The following is a 5,664-nucleotide window of genomic DNA, read 5'->3' as shown; positions in this document are numbered from 1 at the left end:
GAAACCGGCACACAGGCACTAGGTTTGCCCGCCGGCAAGTCAACAGATCAGGTTCCCAACGACGGACACGTGTCGAATTTTCATTCGGTCACCAGACCGAGTATATCGTGACGGCCAGCGCCACGTTGCAGAAGAGGGATACACGTAGATGTCTTGGTATTCTGAAGTGGCGCTGATGCTTTCTTGATGTAAGCCTAAGGGCAACAGCGCGGCTCATTCAAAGGCCTTTAAATGAATGACATTGGCCGTCTTGGCCATCCCTGCATTTCTCCTTTTGTGTTGTCGTTATCTTCTTTTGCCTCTTTACTCTCTTTGCTATGTCGATCTGCAGTTCCTAGTTGTGACGTATCTTTTTGGTGGGGATGCCATGGAGATTCATCCCAAACTACAACAACAACAAGCTCAGAGAGTCTCTCCATATATTACAGTAGAGATTCTAGCTAGTTTACTCTCTGAGTTGGTCCAGTCAAACCTCTGAGTTGCTAATCTCATAGCACATCTATCGTCCAGGCATTTCAGCACTGCAGGTCACAATTCAAAGGTCCATCCAAAGCCCTTCACGGGTGCTCTATAAGACGATATCTATTTATGGCTAGACCATTTTTCAAATCTTGTGGAATACCACAAGTGCTCAGATTCACAAAGGTGGAAGAGATCAAACCTTCGTTTCAAGGATTAGCTCTTGCGTGGTATCATCAGTTGGATGATAACATAAAGAATTCATGGCCTCATTTGTAATCAGCAATCACTGGCACCTTTGGCAACACAGATACGGTGAAGGACGCTTTAACGCAGCTACAAGAAATAAAGCAATTGACTATTTCACAGTTCGGAGTCAAGCTAAATGAAGCATTATTGGTAATTGAATTCACGCATACTAAGTCTCATGCAAAGATGCCTCCTCTTTCACCATTGCTCCCAATTCCATCTTCTTCTTCTATTCCCACACCTATGGAAATCGATAACAATGAGAAGGTGAGTCGACCACCAATCATACATAGAAATATGGTCACGTAAATAAATATTGCAACAAATACAGTCACGTAAAGAAATATTGTAGAATGTTGCAATCGGTGCACAATGCTCAACAAGTATTGTCAACAAAATTCATGATTTCAGGAAAAGAGCAACTAGAGTCTTGAAGGAGGTAAAGTCTTCAGACCTCCTAGTACCATAGCATTTGTGGTAGAAGCTAAAGTTCGAAATGAACTAGTGTTGGTACTAGTAGATTTAGGTAGCTCATTAACGACGTCATTTAGTTCTTTTGTATAAGAAAAATCTATGCCGCCAAACAAAATAACTTTTGGAGATAATCAAAGTTTCACAATCTCATCCACGGGTGCAACGATTGACATCCATTTAGGAAATCAAAGCATGAAGTTCCTACTACAGTGTTGTCACAGTAGATTTTCCCTATCATGTTTAGTTGCGATTGGCTAAGCGACCAAGGTGCTCTAATTGATTTCAACAAAAGTTGCTTACACCTCCAAGGCGCTATTTCAGTTTCATGGATTTACTCTCATAAGACGTCTAGGCTAACCTCATCAACAATGATCCAAGAAGACATCTGGAGGAACACATAGATTTAAAAATTGCTGACATCATTCCCAAGTGCATTTGCATGACCAAAGCCAATGATTACTACAACAAACATTTTTCATGAGATTCCAACTGGTAATTCACGTCCCATTTCAACAGCTCAAAGGAGGAGATCTATAAAAGAGATTCAAGTGCTAAGAGAACATGTGACCAAAATGCTCCAAGATAAGATGATACAACACTCGAAAAGTCCATGGGCATGTGAACCCCATCTGGTGAAGAAGGCCGAAATACTTACAGATTCTGTGTTGACTTCTGTCCATTGAACAAAGTCACCATCAAAGACGAATATCCACTACCACGCTTGGATGACATTCTACATTCATTAGCCCACTCAAGATTTATCACAACTCTTAACTTGAAAGCAAGATACTTGCAAATCCCAGTGAAGCCGGAAGATAGAATGAAGACACCTTGCGGACTATACAAATTCAATGTCATGGCTTTTGGTACAAGCAATGCTCCTAGTATGTTTCAGAGGCTTATGAATTTTGTGCTTCAGGATCTGATTTTTGAAGGCAAAGTAATGGTGTATCTAGATGACATATTGATTCATACTAAAACTTGGGAAGAGCACATGGAGGTGTTGAAAAAAGTGCATTTGCTCCAACGATTTAATATTCGACTCAATCCACAAAAGTGCAAATGGGCTCAATCAAGGTTGAGATACCTGGAATTCATCATTGGAGAAGATGGAATCCGGCCAGACCCAAAGAAAGTCAAAGCAATTCAAGAATATCCAGTCCCAAAGGACTTGAAACAGATCCAACAGTTCCTAGGAATGGTGGGCTTTAGCTCGAGGTTCATGCTAGAACTATCCATGTTGGTGACTCCCTTAAGAAGATTACTATGCACAAACAACAAATCTAATTGGGATCAGAACTGCCAGGAAGCATTTTACAAGATTTGTAACATATTGAAAGAGGATGCTTTGCTACCGCATCTAGACTATCTAAACCACTTTTGATCAAAATAAATGCATCAGATCAAGGATTAGGGGTTGTATTAGTGCAACAAGATGAAGGAGGTCACTGACAACCAATTGTCTACTTAAGGCGATCATCGACATAGCCAAAGACCAGATACTGAAGCATAACACCTCATCCATGACATCATGTTGTTGTATATTAGGATTGTTTTGCTTCAGCTCAACCTTATTAGCTACTTGACAATTTGCAAATAAAGTCACTAGCATCATGCATTGTCCCATACCTCTTATGGATTCAAGTACATCAGCATCTTGCAAACCATCGGGTCTTCTTAGTGTGAGGTTTAGGGATAGAGAGGGCTCCTCTTGGCTTCTTTGGCTCTCGGGTTGCTCTTCTTCTTCTCCTCCTTGCATCACTACCTCTCAACTCCTTCCAGTTGTCTTTGTGCTTGAACAAATCCTTCCAACAAGGCATACTCGTTCTCAAAGGACAATAGAAATTGCTGAATAACTGCACCTTCTTGACACGTATGCTCATCAATAGGAACATCAGCCTCAAACACATCATGAGATGAACTATTATCTTCAACATTGGCATCAATCAGGTACTCTTTTATCTTTGGTTGTTTATCCATTTACTCATTGAACACATAAAAAACATTCAGACTTGAGCTTTCTGCATACTCCTCAAATGCTCCATCATCATCATCACACATGAAATATGAGATCTTCAAATAATCAATTGCATAACTATCAAAAACAATATCAACTTCATTGCTTTGACTTTCTTCAGAATTAGAAACATATCCCAAACCTTCTTTGTTGTAAGGGCTTCTATAGTCAAGCTCCTCAAAGAATGCAATCGGATTGATCTTCTCTTTCTTCCACATCACATCAATAGCAAAAGTCAGTGTAAATGCATAGCATGCACAATCATCATATGAATCTTCAATATTCTCATCATTCTTTGTCAAAAATCAATCATCTTTATCATGTTGCTCCATTTGTCTATGAAGAAATCCAGAACTAATTGGCATTGGATAATCCTCACACATACTTGACTTCTTTGCTTTCGAAATGTCTGAAGCTGCTTTCGGACTGTTTGGAATGACTTTTTGATTTGATCTGATTTGAAACATCTATAATTTGATTAGAAACTGAAATATCTGAATAAACATAGCAAATACCTTGCTCATCTTTGGAATCATCTTCAGAATCTAAATTGGAATCAAAATCATCATCTTCCTCATGAGAATATTCGGACTGCAAAATTTGAACTCTTTCTTGAAGTTCCAAGACATCAACAATATATTGAAAAGATCTGCAATCATCTTTATGAAATTTGGCATACCAATCCTTTGCATTATCATGCAAAACCGAATATTCTGAAAGCTTATCCAAGAGCTTTGTGACTTTTCGGATTGCTTTTTCTTTTGCAATGCTTGCACAAATACATATAGCAATCCTTCGGACCATGATTAACACTTCCACATAAATGATATTGCTTGCTTCGACTCTTCTTCTTAGACTTTGCCATGATGATAATCAGAAACTTAGAAATTGTTGCTAATGTAAATTAGAAAGAAAGAGATGAAGGTACCTTTGATTCATGCTTCAGCTTGTTCTAACAGTTTGCACTTTTATATCTCAATCCAAAGAAATTAGATTTTGCATATCATCACCAATATTCCATCATTATAGATCATTGCCCCATTTAGGACAAGGTCAGATCCATCTTCCTAATAGAAGTTGTATTTCAATCAAAAATTAGAACTCAATCTTCTTGGAATAGTTCAAATCATGAACCACAATCTTTTTGGAGATGACTTGAGAGCCTCCATTGCAAGGATTCGACTTTGCCACCAAGATGAATTTTGGTCTGTTGACAAAAACTATGGCAGATTACAACAAGGGAACCAAATTACTATTGAATCTTTGAATAGTCATTGTATTGTTTATTGATAGGTTTCTAAATTGCATATGCTGGTCTCTTGACAACTTCCCCCATTTGTACTTGTCCCATCTCTATAATATGTTGCTGTTGCCTTAATTATGTTTTCTTGATTCTCAGATTCCTTCATTGTCAAATAGGCCGACCAAGAAATAGTGCTACCTAGAAATACTTGTCATCAATCTTTGCAGTAGTTAACTTTGCAGCCACAAGCAACCTTCACCCAAGAATTGGAATCTGAATTTGGAAATTGAACTTGTAGGGTAGACTTTGACAGTCAAATTCTGAGACTTGCTTCCGCCTGGATAGTCATACCATCCCTCCATCCAGTAAACCACCAATGCAATAGATGGACATGAAGTTGTATAAACCCTCGAATTATTGCTAATCATCATATTGCTGAATCAAGCTTTGCCTGACTTCATATGTTGGTCATTTTATGGCTATCCATACAAAACACAAGTTGTGCTTTTCTTTCTTTAGTCAAACTGATTCAAACTTTAAAATTTAGCCTTCGAAACTGTGCGGACTACCTCTTGACAGTCCAAAGATCATGAACTGTAAACTTTCGAATTCAAAATTGAATCTTTGTTCCCTTTTAAGACTAGTTCAGACTTGCATGCTTGCATTTGTGATCATCTTTCAACCTCTTCACAATGACTGAGCCAAATCTTCTCATTGGCTGAGCCAGATCTTCTCATTAGTTAGGTTGATTTTTGTCTTGTGCAGGCTTTGTCACATCATTTTCTACTCAAACTTGCTTCAGGCTTTCCATATCGAACCACGTTGAGACATGCATCTCTTTCACCCATGGGTAGCTTTGCATTCCGATTGTAAATTTTGATCAATCGGCTGATTATCCCCACACAAGGCCGCAACAAAGAACAATGGTTGCCTTCTCTTAACAAAGCATATGTTGTCTATGTTATCTTCGGGCTAACATTGCTATAGAGAATTGTTTCACAGCTGCTTTTGCTATTGATTTTGAGAGCCATGGCGTGTGTTATGAACAAATTTGACATTTTCTTTTCCCCATTTTTGAGCAGATATCAAAGCTTTTATACTAATTTACATGTAGCAAAGAAAAGCTGTTATGATGTGATGATGAAACCTGAGAAGAAATTCGAAACTTGTGAATACTCAATGTGGGCAATCTGACTAAAATTACTTTGCTTTGGCCAACTAA

Source organism: Dipteris shenzhenensis, chromosome 2 (assembly GCF_047967505.1).
Source record: "Dipteris shenzhenensis isolate YYH24624 ecotype China chromosome 2, Dip_SZ_1.0, whole genome shotgun sequence".
NCBI lineage: Eukaryota > Viridiplantae > Streptophyta > Polypodiopsida > Gleicheniales > Dipteridaceae > Dipteris > Dipteris shenzhenensis.
The sequence above is the reverse complement of the archived record's forward strand: the minus strand, read 5'-3'. Positions refer to the sequence as shown.